This window comes from Botryllus schlosseri, chromosome 6, assembly GCF_051294905.1.
Source record: "Botryllus schlosseri isolate E-star chromosome 6, Bs_hap1, whole genome shotgun sequence".
In the NCBI taxonomy this organism is placed as follows: Eukaryota; Metazoa; Chordata; class Ascidiacea; order Stolidobranchia; family Styelidae; genus Botryllus; species Botryllus schlosseri.
The window spans coordinates 1,343,853-1,360,411 of record NC_137241.1 but is presented as its reverse complement, the minus strand read 5'-3'; the positions used below and the strand labels follow the sequence as shown (position 1 = coordinate 1,360,411).

The 16,559-nt window shown below is 40.8% G+C and overlaps 1 protein-coding gene and 1 long non-coding RNA gene across 2 annotated transcripts in view; one reads left to right on the top strand and one right to left on the bottom strand.

Moving 5' to 3' along the window:
* LOC145440603 (uncharacterized) overlaps window positions 1-16,559 on the bottom strand; it is a 39,401-nt gene that overhangs the window by 16,680 nt on the left and 6,162 nt on the right. The gene's annotated exons all lie outside the window — the stretch shown is intronic.
* Window positions 533-2,994, top strand: LOC145441666 (uncharacterized). The gene is made up of 2 exons (XR_013915879.1): window positions 533-890; window positions 2,652-2,994. It is a non-coding gene; the product is annotated as an uncharacterized LOC145441666 (long non-coding RNA).

Genomic DNA, 16,559 nt, shown 5'->3' with positions numbered 1-16,559 from the left:
AATTGAAATAATGTGGTAACTGACATTACAGCAGAGTATGGATGATGTGGAAAATTCAAATATGTAGCTTTTTTGACATGACAAAAAAGATATTGTCCGTTCTACACCACATTAAAAATAATGTGGTATTTTTGGGCTATACCCATTTCGTTGCACCTTATGACAATGATATGGGTTGGTCTTCACAGACATGTCAGTTCCACTAACGTGCGTATCTTTGCACTACATGATTCGTATGCTGCGATACCACCAATCCAGCTTTACAGCCTTCCACAGTGGGAAATAATTTAATAACGATGATTCTATACTTACACATATATTTTCAATACTTTAAAAGTCGAATCTTAGTACTGGACTCGAATCATTGAAATTAATATTCGATTCTGATTCGATTCCTGTTCTGTCAGAATTCAAAACTCTTATGCTGCATTCTCTATTTTTATCAAAGTTGCTTATTCGTACCAAATGCATGAAATCTCAAAGACATAGCAATGTAGACAATGCTAATCACGTTTCTCTTACAGGACCCAAAAAGGTCGGACCGTGTTCGTGAAAAAGCACGGTGGTCTGGTGGGCGTGACCTCCAGCAAGAGCCAGCTGCAGACGGTCGTGGCTCGCGAAATGGAAGAGTCGGCCGCCAGGGAGGCTGAGTGGCGAAAAAGCAACTGGAGCTAGTCAGTAAAGGCGCCGACCTGGCCCCGCACCCTGTTGCTCATTCAAGCCGGGAAATTATAACGCCGTCTGTAAACGTGCAGGCGCCTGTCAACACCTCCGATCAGGAGGAGGACGAAATACTGCGAAGGCCAGTCGGTATTTTGTTTGATACATACGATGATGATGTCGCTGGGAATGTACGCGATGACGTGGCTGACGAAGTCAAAAAGCGAGAGGTTTGTGGTTGTTTTTAGTAGATAGGAATGAGCGTTGTGCATTTAGAAAATTTTGAGCTCTACCAAATTATATTAGAACTTTAATAACTGAATTGGCAACAACTTGATAATTTCATCGAATCGTGAATCAGAAAGAAATACGGTAATATAGTAAGTGAGAGGTTTGTGGGATATTTTATTAGATAGGAATCCGGAGTTGAAAAACTGGAAAATATTCAGCTTTTCCAAATTTACATTTCCATAGAATTATAGCTACGCCTACTGAGTTACTTTTCTGGTTGGATTAGAACAGTGGTTCCCAACCTGTTTCGTCTCGTGGCCCCCTTGGCCGATATTTCAGCAGAAATTCCCCCCTATGAAAAATTTGCCTGTGACTAAAAAAGGTGCTTCTTAACGCACAACCATTGTTGACTGAGCAATTACTGGACAATCATATTCAGATATGTCCGAACTATGCCAAATGCGGACCGCACTACACTGCGGTAAAGTACAGCTAAACTTGACCTGTTTTTTTACCGGCCGGGTAGCCACTGACGAAACATAAATCACTATAAGCTCGCTTGCTATGGCCTTGAGTCGAATCGATGAATTTGATATGTTTTTCACATTAGCTCATATGTTGACTTAAAAAGGTAAACAATTTCACCAGCGGCCTTGCGCTGAATTCGGCTTGACATTTTCCTGCTTAGTAGCAATTTCGTCGGGAGGCTGTCGCGGGCCATGACAATTTCCTGCATTTTTTTTTATAATTCCGTAGCGGCCGACTTATAGCACGGACCAGCACTTCTAGGCTTTTATAAGTCACCGCTTACACGGATGGGATGGCAAGGAGGAGCCTAAATAAACTCCCAACACTTAGGTAGGAATTTTGGAGTCGACCTCGGTCGGACTCGAACCCGCAACCCGCAACCCATTGGTGTTGCAGCTGTGGAGTTTATAACTGCGCTAATTCGTCACACCTTGTGAACCCTGTGTATCTTCCGATACAATATCAAAGCTACATTCCCCCTAAAAGTTTCAAAATTCCCCCCGATGGGGGAATTACCCCCCGGTTGGGAACCACTGGATTAGTCTCACAAGCACGAGAATGGTAAATGTCTGTACTTGTACACCCAGCTTGACACCGTTTCGCGCTGTACAGTTCTCCTGTAGCATTTTAGGGAAACCCGAAATTGGATTCGAATTACAATTACTGAACTCGCAAAAACTTGGAAATTGAATTGAATTCCGGATAAGAAAGAAATACGAAAAAATTCTTAGTTAAATTTCCCAGTTTTGCGAATTCAGTCACTGTAATTCTAATCTAATTAAAAAAACTAGCTAATTCTGCATGTAAACTACTTTGTGACGTGTTTCTATGCTCTAGTTTTAATGTTTTAATCCTGATCTAATTTCTACTTTACCTGAAAATGGCACAGGAGAACTGTATAGTGCAAGACGAGTCCGGAATGCTGTACAGTCATTTGCCGTTCTCATGTCTTCATGAGAATGAAATCTGATTTGATATGAGCTGAAGTTGATTTAAGTCTCTTTTTACTCCGGGATTGAATTTAATTTCCAAGTTTTTGCGAATTCAGTAGACCTAACTCGAATCAAATCTGGAAAACTGTGTTGCTATAATTCAAATTGTAGTGTAATTAGGAAGAAACCTGTAGCTATAATTCTATTTCTAATCTCATTTGGAAAATCTTAAAGTCTTCTAGTAGTCCAAATCTCTTTCGGGTACGCGTTGTTGTCTGAACCCTTTCCGTATCCGCTCAGGCCGTGGAAGCGATGCGCGTGCCAAAGAGAAAAAGTCTTTTCGCCGTGAGAAGTGAAGACGGCCAATTTCAGAACACCGCCCCAGAGGAACAGGACTGAGGGAATGTACAAAACCGGTTACGGGCCTCTCCGTATTCTTCAATCGGTGCTCGCTTATCTCCGGCACGGTCGCGGCCGAGAGAGGATTGCGTTTCAATCAGCAATATCGATTCGTGAATATTACGATTTTCACGCCGCACATTTGGGCGTTGTACTTTTGTGTCGCGTGTTGAATCATTTTATAAATAACCCATCGTGTTTGTCTATAAATGGACGCTTCGATTAAACTACCACATCTATTTTGTATTCGAATATATATATATATCCGGGCTTAGAAATAGGGGGGAGTACGAATGTGAGGCTGATACTTGTCAGGTTAATCGTCAACAACTAGTAAAGATTTCAAATTTAATTCAATTGCTGTTTAATTCAGTTGCTGTCGATTACCCTGACGACCGTCAGTCGAAAATATTCCGGTTTATTTCAATATCAATATACTACTCGATTGTTTACTGAAATTCTGGATCTCCAAGTTTCGGTATTAAAATTCCATCCAAACGCCAAGCTGTGTCGAAGACGCTTTCGCGAAATTCGTCCAAATTTGTTTAGACAAGTGGTCTTGAAGGGTCTTGCGTTTGTCTGTTCCAGGGGTTTTCATCCTATTAACCATGACCCAGTGGTGGGTCGTGACACTGTTTTTAGTGGGTTTGGAGAGCTTACAACGTGTTGTACGGCAGTGTTGGGATCAAGTCACTACCTTCGAGTCACGAGTCATTTCAAGTCATTGCACATTTTGACTCGAGTCAAGTCAAGTCAATTGATTTTAAAAGTTGACTCGAGTCAAGTCAAGTCACTCGATTTTTGGAGGTGACTCGAGTCAAGTCGAGTCAAGTCAAGTCAAGTCACGAGTCAAGTCACAATTCAAGTCAAGTTGCCTGTTCAAAGTATGGGGCATGATAACGTCATTGCATTCTGATAGCTGTCTGAAATACAGATTGAGTGGTCATTGATTTTGAACCGATGAACGAATATAGAGTTAAATATATACGTAAGAAGGCACTGTATCGCTCGCATATACGTAGAACTGCTAAGCCACAGTACATAGTTAACAGCCAAAAGAGAGAATAGATGCGAGTTGATAGGAAGCAATACATTACCCATTTGCCAATCGATATGATACAATTAGACTCTGCGCCAATGGCTGAGGACAATATAAACTATATTGGAATTCAATTCCAATAAAACAAGAAGTTTGGTTAAGGGAAAAACAGAGATTAATTACTTTACTATACTAGTTTACGACTACGAAAGCTGTAAGCTTCGATCACTTCGTTTGCGATCAATTTATTTGTGAGGGAGCAATGGAGGCTCCGTAAAACGCACAATCATTAAATGATTGGTCGCTCTCACGGTTACACCAGCGTTTCGCGAACAATCCGAACATATGCAAGATTCAGTGATTTTTATCGACATCTATTACTTGATGACTTGAAATTGACTCGTGAATTTTGCTCCGAGTCACGAGTCAATCCATATTTCTGATACGCCGAGTCAAGTCAAGTCAAGTCAATTTAGCAAAGTGACTCGAGTCAAGTCAAGTCATTCGAAAAAGGTGACTCGAGTCTGACTCGAGTCAAGTCATGACTCGAGTCATCCCAACACTGTTGTACGGTAATGTTTATTCCCACACTGTGCCGCCACAGATTCCTAGGTGTGTCGCGAATGTCGGAAAAGTACGGTATAAATATTTAAAGTAAAGCATGCCGACATGCATACGTTGCGTATGAGATTTAGAAGCGCTCATCCTACAAACCTTATGTACATTATCTCAACCTTAACTTGTATTGCAATATTAATTCCCGAAATTTGTTGGGCGGTTAATCCACTATTAAAGCAGCGAATCAGACACAGTCTGGCTGCAGAAGGAGAACTGCTCACTGATTTACGGCAGTGGTTCTGAACCTTGGCTCCAGCACCCCCAGTAGAGGGTTTTGTTTGTTTGTTTTATTAAGACATCATTGGCGCTTATCGCTATTACAGTCATTTGCGCCCAGTACACGAATTTCACTAATGCTAGCTGTCTTTTTTGCTTTTGCTCCTTCAACGCGATCTTTAGCTGCCATCTTTCTAGCGTTCGGCTCTCTCTTCCTCTGGGCTTTTGAAGGCGCTGTATTTACAGCGGGATTGGCGATGAGCCCAGATAAACCTCCGGACATAGAAACATGGCAGAGCCGAGACTCGAACCAGCAACCATTGGTGCCGTGACTGCAGTGTTTTACCAACTGTGCCACCCGCTTCCCGGAGGGTGATTTGGAGTTTGAAGGGGCAGAAACAGTCAGGGGCGATGGGAGGGATTGGGACGATGAAAAATCGCGTAGCAGTATATGAGGTTGTAGTTGCATTAGGGACATATCGGCTATAGTTCTATATATTCACGAGTTCTTTTGCAAATTTTCTTTAGAAAAAGAACTTGTTCGTCACGCTTGGCGCAAAATGTATCGACGGTATATGCCGTATATTATCCCACAATTGAAGTGGTTATTATAATCATGTAACATGTGGATTACGCTCTTCATGTGCGTACTTTCACACTAGATATGGGGTTTCCCAGCGTAATGTGTCGTACTAGCTATTATATATTGCACACGGCGTACTGAAGTCGGAAAAATATGCGCTATCTATACGACAGGGTTTCGTAGTGGTATAATCCACAGCTGCAACATGCTACACCAATGAGTTGTGGGTTCGAGTCCGACCGAGGTCGACTCCAGAATTCCTACCTAAGTGTTGGAGTTTTATCTAGGCTCCTCTTCGCCATCTCATCCGTGTAAGCGGCGTCTTATAAAAGCCTAGAAGTGGGCCGTGCTATAAGTCGGCAGCTACGGAATAAAAATGAATAACATTGGCCGGTGCAAATGACCATAGTAGTCGATAAGCACCATGAATACCATTAACAATCACAACAACTATACGACAACCTTTGCAGACAGCTCTCTTTCAAAAAAACCTGTGCAGTGTGCAAACAGAAGCTTTCTTATTTATTCGTCAATTATTATCACTTAAACGTATTGAAATTGGCTGGCGAGATAGTGTAGTGATATGATCCACAGCTGCGACACCAATAAATTGCGGGTTAGAGTACGACCGAGGTTGACCCCGGAACTCCTACCTAAGTGTTGGAGGTTTTTCGGCGCTTCTTCGATATACCATCGAGATCAAAATTTGTAAACAGAAAAATAAATTCTTTTTCGTTTGGGATTGGGATGGAATTGGGTGCTGGATATTAGGATTGGAAGTGGATTATGGTTATGGTTAGGATATCCCAATATTAGGGTTGTGGGGGAGGGATATTAGGGTTGTGAGTGGGAAGTATTAGGGTTGTGGGTGAGGGATATTAAGGTTATGAGGGGAAGATATTAGGGATGTTGGGGAGGGATATTATGGTTGTGAGTGGGAGATATTAGGGCTGGAGCACGGCGGATGTTAGGGTTGGGGAATAAACCATATTTTTGTTGGGGGTTTCGGACGCTAGTTCGGGCATTTTATCACCCCGAACCCTAATATACGTCATTCACACAACCATAATATCTGTCATCCTCTAACCCTAATATCTCTGACCAACAATCCTAATATCTCTCACCCACAACCCTAATATTGAGATACCCCGACCCCAACTCCAACCATAACCCTAACTCACTTCCAACCCTAATATTCCGTACCCAACACGAAAAAAGAATTTATTTTTCCGTTCATAAATTTTGATATGTTTGATCTCGGGGGTATATCGATGAAGTGCCGGTTTTTCTAGGCTTCTCCTCGCCATGTGATCCGCGTAAGCGGTGCCTTATAAAAATGGGCCGTGCTACAAGTCGGCAAATACCGAATCAAAATAAAAAACAGCGGCATAGTGTAAAATGACCAATGTAGTCGAAAGACCATGAATATCAAACTAACAAGCAACGCGTGTGATATTTTGAAATGGTGAGAACGGTTGTTGATTATAATCTTAATAAGTTACTTCTAACCTTGATTCGGAATCAAAGTTACCAGTGTTATTTATGGAGTTTTCCAGCGGTTTCCCAAAATTTGGAAACATAACAAGCAGAAGCCAACAAGTAGACTTTGTTTGATTGCGCAGCAAACTGGTTTGGCAGCCGTGTTGGACAGGCTGTTTCGTCGCTGTCAAAATCATTCAAGCTGTACCTTGTGAAATGATTCATTTTATGTTGCGTTGATCTATGTTGTTTAAATGCCTAGGTTTAAGCAAATATGGCTATGTATTTGGTATTCAAATGAAACACTTGCGGTCTCTTAAAACTACTTAGCTGTCACATAAACCAGACCGTCAAAAAACCTGAAAAGTTACAACAATATTTTCTGGTCGTGAGATAAATCGAAATCTCGATTGCATTCCACGAGTTGTCATGCAATTGCTGTGCATCGGAATCGCTTGAAACATTTTTTTTGCCGTGTCATTCCTACTTCGATCCTTGATAAAACCGTGAGTTGCGAAATCATGGATATCAAGACCAGATATCCCTTTGCATAACACATTGGGATCAATGTTCTCTCTAATTTTTCACGAGTCTGCGCGCACTCACCAACTCGAGGTCCCTTGGACAACAACGCGTAACGGCTAAAACAAAAGGTCATCACTTAGATTGGGCTGCCAAATTACCCACTTTTCTTGTTAATTTTGTGGTGTTGACTGAAAGAGAGGTCATCACTTCGGTTTTTTCTGCACTGCATAGATTTTCTGTGCGCAGAGACCGTGTCAGCACTGCGCAATTGCGCACGCGTGCAGCGTAGAGGGAACAGAGATTACGACCTCTTCTTCACTCACGTTGTTGACGATTCTATAATATAGGTAACTTATAGCAGTGAACATATAAAATTGGGGAGAGGCAATGTTGCTTGAGGGAAATCTGAAGTGGCAGATGTCATAATGAGGCGCTTTGATTTATGGGATAAATTATCTGTTGTACATGCAACTATACATAGATGTGTTAACGATGCAGGCGACACTTGGACGCCGTATTGGAAGTATGCTGCATCAATTCAATTTGCGAAGAAATCGACGTGTGAACTTCTGGAAGTCTCTATCGCAAAATAGCTGTAGCTAATCGCAATGTAGAACATTACATATTTTCTAAGCCGCCAATAGCGCGAACACATCCACCAGATGCCCTGCTATAAATTGATTGTCTGCAGCTCAAAAAATCAATGCAGCCATCGTATCATTATCGAGGCGCGGACGGCCCAATTAAAAAATATCCGACTAGTACCACAATTTCCTAAATTTATTAACACACGACACGATCGATAGGTTGCAATAAAACGAGTTATCTTATAAGGTGACATGAGAACGCATTTGACTCCAATCCCATGTAGGAAAAACATTGCCGTAATCATGCAGACTGTCGCATTATGGAATTGAGCACTACATGCCATACTTTCAAAATGACACATTGGACACGTAATACAATACCACTAACGTACAAATAAATCAAACGGACTACAAGTAGCAACCTCGGACATTGTGAAAAACCGATCTTCCAAACATCGATCATTGTGATAATAATATTCGTTATAATTGTCATACCAGAGAAAAACCTTACGTCCATTCATTCGCATACTTCGTTCGTACTGATACACGGCATTCGGAACAGTAGAGTCTATGTATTCACATGACATGATGATTCTACGAATTAGCGTGCACTCGCGCAAAATCGCCTCAAGCGCCTCGGTGATATTTTTCGCGGTTACATTGGCTGCGCATTCACAAGGATCACACTTTCTGCGAAGGATGACAATATTTTGCAATTGCTTGCAACGGCGCAGGTGCTTCAAAGTTTCAATAATTGGTAATTGCGAAGCATTGAGACGGATGGAAGTAAGATTTTGCATCAAATGAAAATACTTAGGAAGGTACGACCAATCCCAGACTTCCCTGGTGCCAGCACATAAGATGAATGATCTCATATCGTGAACGTTACGACACATTTCTTCAAAATGAAAAGTGTTTATCAGTTCAAGTTCATTTATAATCAAGTGCTCCAGTTTTGCCAATGTGGAAATAGGTATCAAATCCTTGGTATCTATAGGAGCGTCAAAATCTTTGTAACGGTGTAGCTCCAACTTTCTCAGATTAGGGAAAGTATTTACTAGGTCACTGAAAAATACTGTGGTAACACCTGCCACTCCTTCTCCATGGCAGGAAGACTGGCATTCCGGTATCCCCTGATTTAGTATGGATTCATTCACCGAAAAGGCAAGACCCCGGAGATGCTTCATATCTTTTATGGCGTACATGAGCGCGAACAAGTCTAAACGGAGGCTCGCTAGATTGAGCTCTATCATATTCATGAATGAGCTAAGCCTTTGGTAAATTTTGTCAGGTACCTGTGAAAGTTGTTTAAGCGGAAAACTGAAGTATAGATGGGTCAGTTTCGGCATTTCACATTCGAATAGTATCCCGGCCATAGTGGTAGCAAAGCATTGGAAACTATTACATTCAAATAACGGAGCGATCGACAGATATTCGAGTGCGGGGAGCGACGTTGGAAATGATGACCAATCACAGACGCAAGGCCTCACTGCATTATCACAGGAGAGGGGAATAGGAAGAGACACATATCTAATACAATCTAATTTACGTCTCATATCCACATCTGATTGAATGCAGTGCAGCCCACTATTCTTCAGAATATCCCTGATGATGGTCACACACGCATCATCCATGTGTACGCGAGCATCAATATAAATCGTACAATTTCTCCCGGGAAATATTCGATCACCCGCGATTTCCACTTCGGAGTCGAAAAATACACGACATTGTGACCTGTTAGTTTTTACGATGCCTTCGTTACATTTATTGGTGATTGAAACCGAGTAGGTACCATTGTGACGGTAGGAATTGATAAACTTAGATATAGACTGCACTTGCAAATTCCGAGCACGAGTCGAAATGTCGCAGTCAATATATATAAGTGGAACTTCGACATGGAGAATTTTCAATTGTAGCATTCGACCCTCCATGCGAGAGATGAGCTCCACCAGAGATATCCGGTCGATTGTCAAACTGAGGTTTTGAAGAAGCGGGGTTCTTTGAACAAGATGGATAAAATCACTGACGTCGAGGCAGACACCAGTCAGATCTAGTGTCACCAGATTACTCAACGTAGGAAACTTCGAGTACACGGTATGGGAAAACCAAGTGCAATTCCGAAAAGACATAAAACGGACGAAATTCTGATTTTTCGTTACTGTCCTCACGCATAATTCATCCGGCATGCAGACGCAGTCCTTGAAATCTAGTTCGGTCAATCCAGGAACGTTACATATGTCAGCAAACATCTGACACACAAATTGCACGTGGTCTAGACGTTGCTTTAGCGGCACATAGTCCAATATCTTTACCCATATTTCTCGTGGCAACTGATGATGTAAAGTGGAATAATCGCAAGTCAATGTATCGATCCCACCCATTTTCACTACAATTAAAGTTCTGTAAATTTAAAACGAATAATTTACGAGGTAGTTGGTGTGAATATACTGCTATGTTCATTAGCTGGACGGGGAACTCATTACCATTATTACCATACTCGAAAATGGTGTGCTAGCGACATATTCAACTGCATGGTGCTAGGCTCCTCCTCGCCATCTTATCCCCGCAAGCGGTGTCTTGTCTTACAAAAAGCCTCGAAGTGTACCGTGCTATGAGTCGGCTACGGAATAAAAATGAAGAATATTGGCCTGATGTAAATGACCATAGTCGTCGACAAACACCAAGAATACCGCAAAAACAAAACAAAAAACTGCATGGTGTGGGAAAAGGTACCCTGCATCGTGCAAGATTCTTGCATTAGACATGACCCTTCCAATGAACATCAGCTATCTCAACAAAATAATAGATTTACGCTTTCGAATGTATCCGGCAACTATATCATAGCTTCAGAATAAAGTATATTACCGTAGATCAGCTTCAAAATCTAGGCTCCTTCGCTTCATGTGAAGCGGTGTCTTACAAAAGCTTAGAACGAAAGTGAGCGAGGCTGCCAGTCCGCAGACAGCGAATCATATTAATAAATATCGACCTGATGTAAATGATCATACTATATAGTTGAAACACCATGAATATCAAAACAAAAATATACAACAACGATAATGCAGTAAGTGCAACCCCAACTAGAATCAAGTAGATCTCCCGAAATCAAAATGTAGCCCTATGCTGACCCATAGTTGACTGATCTCGTGTAGCGACTGCAACGACCTCAGAGCATTCCGCATTCGATATGATTTACCATATGTATCCAGGCCGCGTAATCTGGCGGAGATCAATAAATCGTTGCGTACGAGAGAGAATGAGAGCGAGAATTGACGACCCATATGTTCTATTCATACGTGCTAGTCACAGTGGACTCATTGGACATCATCGATCGTCATCGCATGTAGCCTAATATAATACATATCATGCATTTCTCCGTAACGCCAAATTGATCAAAAGCATGGGTAGGCTACAGGAAAGTTTCCGGTGAAATGCGAATAGCTTCCCTCATCGATGACTTTGTGAATTTTGACAGTCTATGAAGCTGGTTACATATCCATGCCAACGCTTCAGTCTTCAGTTGCCAGAATTCTTCCCGGGATATTGCTGAGATTTTATATTTCAACATTTCTCACATGGCATTTCCACATTGGTTCAGTTTTTGATTCCGCTTAGGAAAATTGCGTAATGTTGCTCTTTCTCCTCCCTGGCACGTTTTTAAATCACTCCTCTACATTTTTGAAATAGTTGATAAAAGTTAGAGTTAAAGGCTGCATGAAAAGTAGAAAAAAAAGTTGCGATATATAATTCCTACGAACAGGTTAAAACATCATGCTACATTATTTATGAGTGTTTAGGAAGCTACCAGAAGCTGTAAAAAAGTTGCAAAAACTTACCTTAGTGATCACACTCAAAGTTTTTACGGTCGATTCGAAGCATATTAAAGTAAAGTCAATGTAAATAAGTCCGGCATCATTCACGGTAATCAGTCTTCTTCATGGAGAACCACCCTGTTAGATGGTCGTCCAGTAAACTCGAGCCCTGTAGAGGATTTAGTATTTCCTATACGTCGCAGCCTTGCTCTTCCGTATTTCGATTAGGCCAGGGTTGAATAAACTGCGGACGTACGGCTGCACGTAGCTGTAAAACCATCTACACATAATTGAATTAGCGTGTGTTGGTGGCTGTCAATGTGCAATTTGAATTAAAGAATTGGTTTCCAAAGTTTTGAGAGACTTTAATTGAACCTAAAAAATTTCTTCAAGCTTAGCGAAATTCAGGGTGCCGTAGCAATCTGGGCCCCACCGTACCAATGCGAACCGCACAGGAAATGATAAGTCCCATAAAAATAACTAGTTGGAATCCTGAGCGTCCCACGAATGAAGGTTTTTATGCCAAGTTTGGGCGATTCCAATACATTATTACGGTGGTGATTTTTTTTACTTAAAAACTGAAGATTTTGACATAAAAAAATCACAATTTCGACATTTTATGACCTGAAAAACTTTAATATGACCAAATTTTGACCTCATGTATGTCAATTAGGTGTTTTCCCATATAATGTTAAAATTGTTCTACTTATCTTCATTTCTGGTTGGAACTGTCTGTCCTAACGAAGTAATTTGGCCTGAAAAAACTTCTTTGACTTGAAAACAGACAAATTTTTACATATAAAACATTTATTTTAACGAAATCTGGACCTAAGAAGAACTCCAGTAGTTACCTCACGTATTATGTTGAAAATAAATAAAATTTGTTGTAGTGCAACGAAAGATACTTTCCTACATTCTCGGGTATAGAAAGTGTTTGCCCTTTACTAATGTGGAGCCCTGGCTCTCTCTCATATCTGTATATCACGTGATTTATGTCTTTCCACTTGTACCACGTGACTTACCATTTATTAGCCCGTATATTTCAATCATAAGCCAGACTCATTTGCGATATCCTACTGTAAATTCCATGTATATTCGACCAATATATCTATCTGAGGCAATACTGCATGTCGTTGCATTCACGTTGAAGTTGTCATATCAAGGACTAACGCAAGGAACGTGCGTCTACCACCGCGAGCTAAGTATTATCTACCCAGCCACACATTGCGTGGGACTCCGGTTACAACTCTAGCAGGTTATCAGACGACACACGCCTGCTATATGGTGCAATCTCGTGAGATGATTTCAGCTTCAACGAAGGACGAATCGCCTCCTACACAATTGGACTATTACAACTGCTATGAAACCAACAAGCACTTATTCAGACTTTCACGGTAAATCCGATTACTTGACTTCGAATTTCGGGAATGCATTTTACCGTGAGAATAATTCATCTCACTTTGCTATATCGGCTAGCCGCAAATTTCCTCATTATTGCTCGATTCGTGCTTTTCATATATTTCTTTTTGTTGTTTGTGTTCCCATATTTGTCGCCATTCAGCGAACCAGATTTGAGTGGTCAATTTGAGTGGGAAATCAAGAATCGTTTCAGTTTGTGTTGGCATCCAAGGTACTTATTTCGACTCGGGGATATCCGAGCCGGTTATGAAGCGCTTTTCTCTTTTTCGAGAACTTTGGTCAAATTTACGACCAAATGCGACTGAGATGCCGTAAATCAGCACAAGTAACGCTCCGGCGGTTATTTCGGGAGGTGATCCGGAAAGTTGACCTTTTTCACTCAACCACCTGATAATGTGAAAGAAAAACTGTGTTTTGGGCACCGAGCGAGAAAATTGACCTATATATTTTTTAGTCAACCGACCACAAAGTGGGGAAGATTTACTATTTTTTCCTCCCATTTTGCAAGTTTGAAGATTATGAAAAAGTGTCCGTTTTTCAGATTTCCAAAATATGGTAACCTTAGACTTGCTTGAGTTGGATAATGCGGTACGTTGAGCACAGCATCATGTCAACCTTTATGTTTCATTTGACTGCTTATGATTCACAATGAGAAGACAATGGGCCGTCTACGACGGCCGGCCTATAAAGTAGGCTAGAAATTGTAAAATGTCAAATGATAAGTTCATCCATAGCCTTTATATAGGCTATGGTTCATCGACAGTGCAAACATCTACGATAGACGAAATGCAGGTTGCAAAAACGTATTTACTTTGTAATTAATTTTGACAATTTTTTGACCTAACGCTACAATTTTGACAAAATTTTGACATATTTTCACATGTCAAAAAAATCGCCTAAATTATTACTTTATCGACAATATTGATGGGAGATCAAGAAATTATCACCCTAGCCCGTGACTTAAAAAGGTCCGCGGCATAATTTGCTCGTATAAAAAAATTGCACTAAAACAGTTGCCGTTGAACTCGACAATTAACGATTTCGGCACTGAATGGATGTTCGATAGAGGGCGTGCTTCTGATGTAAAGGGTTGTAGAAGGTGTGTCATAAGGCGGTGTGAAACCACTTATAACTCATCGGCTTATGAGCGAAGCAATTATTATTTAAGACTATATGATGTAGGCGATGTTACTGATATAAATCGCTGGGATTGGAAACTCAGGAACTTTAGAATTGAATCACAATCTATTTTGGTCGCGTGGTGGCCAAATTTTCACTAATAATTGAGGCGTGACCTTCCGTAAATATATCGCGAAAATTATGTTCGACGGGTGTCTGGCGCAAAATCTGTTAATCCTCATGCCCAGGCTTGATAAACCTTGCTCATAAGTCACAACTGCAAGTGGAGGGGACGAGCAGAAGACTCCCTACACAATTTTCACACTGCGACTATACCACATACTAGTGCCATAAAGCATAGATCGTTATAATCGCACCTGTAGTATTAATATTCACGTCTTCGTCCAGTTAGTTAACCGCTTAAAGCAATGTCATAGATTGCCATTGGTTTGATTCGAATATACGGGACCCCTGTGGTGTCCCCCTATACAACTTGCAGCGCCTGTCTACCCCCAAGACCATATGAAAACGTAATTGTAAATAGGACGTTATCCTAATGAATATAATACCTCAGCAATCCACAGTATCAATCACGCTTACGTATAATCTTGATTAACCGCTTATATAGATATCAGAGATCAAAATCCGTTTCACTGGAAAAGGCGGGGACCTTGTGTTTTCTCCATTGTAAATCAAATGGTATGAAAACATAAACTTCAATAGGACATCGGCCTAATGGATTTTAAGTCAGGAATATATAAGCAAAACACTGACACCGATTGCGTGTGCCGAAATTTCTCTCGCGTATCCCAGTTTGCGCCAACCTGCTCTGACCTATATTTCTTAATTGAGCGGTACAAATTATAGAGAGCACAAAATAGAAATTGCGACCACGTGTATTAACAGATCAACGACACAGAATAAACTATTAAATAAAGCATGAGCATACGAAAAAAACTCTTATCGAATAAGGCAAAACTGGCGGAGTCTATACTTTCCTATAGCGGAGCAATCATCACAGCGAATTAAATACATATACAAAATTCGAAACTTGTGCTGCATGTGGCGTCAACTTGAACCCAGTTCTTTTAATTACGATATTTCATCGGAACTTTTTATTCGACAGGGCGCGCGAGCTCAAAATCACCGCAACACTCGAAAATCTACTGATCATCCCCGAAATGTTATCCCATGTTGCAGAATTTGTTATATCTTGAGGTACTTACTTGTAAATCGGTTCTTGCCCATTTTTTGGTATATCGCTCATTCTAGTCCGTGACGCGCCTGGCCTTACAGGCGAAAAGCGTCACTCCTCTTTTCATCAATAATAATAATAATAACAAAAATTACGATATTTCTCATCGCGCGGCAACCGAAAACGACGCTGTAGGTCTGGGTACCTTGGTTGGTATTGACTCCGTAACATGGACAGATTTCTAAATTCACGATTGCCTTTTTGCATATCCCCGCTACAACATGACATCGTATAAAAGCAGTTGTTACCTAAACAGTTCCGATATCTTCATCATCCTCGTAATCAGGGCATGATGTCGTATGATATAGTATTGTGCGGTATAGAACCCAATTTCGGTGTGGCATATGGAAATGTGCAAGTATGGTACGGTATGGAACTTTCCGAAGTATGATATGGTATTTGTTTTTTCCATACTTCCATACTTTTCCCATACTTTGCCAGTTTTGCCAGAACCGTGGCAATGATCCTTCTGTCAAATTGATTGCATACCTCAGAAAATTGCTAACTGTCTATGGTCATATCTAGAATTGCCGCGGTCGACATATATTTAAAGACAACAAAGTTGAGAAGCCCGCATATGTAGGAAAATAATATTAATGATAGATATTCGAATCTAAATATCATAAAGACAAATGATATTCGACCGCTGTCGCGTTACAACGTGCATTTCGATTATCGCAACTTTCACTCCGTAAACTACCAACGGAGTTTTGAATTCGTCCACTCTGAGAATGTAAAAGTTCGATGAATATTTTTATTAATTGGTTGAGCTTGAAAATAATTTTCTGCGCTTTGGTAGGATAATCATCACGGAATATCTATTAGACATGACCATCATTTTAACTCATACGTAGCTTATCTCTGATCGACGTTACGATATGCCTGCCTTCAACACGCATTGTAACTTTATGAAATCTGGTTGTCTGTTGGTGGGGAAAATGGGCATTTGATACGCTGTCGGAAAATTATTGTAGCGATGTTAAATTATATTCCAAGATGTATTCTAATGTAGTGGTATCTAACCGGTGGGGAATTTAGGGGTTTCTGGTCGGAGATAGATTCACTCGTTAAAAAAGATATTTACAATATTAACCAAAACAGATAATGCAAAATATCTCGGCGTTTTACTGGACTCGGGCATGTCCTGGAAGAGTAAT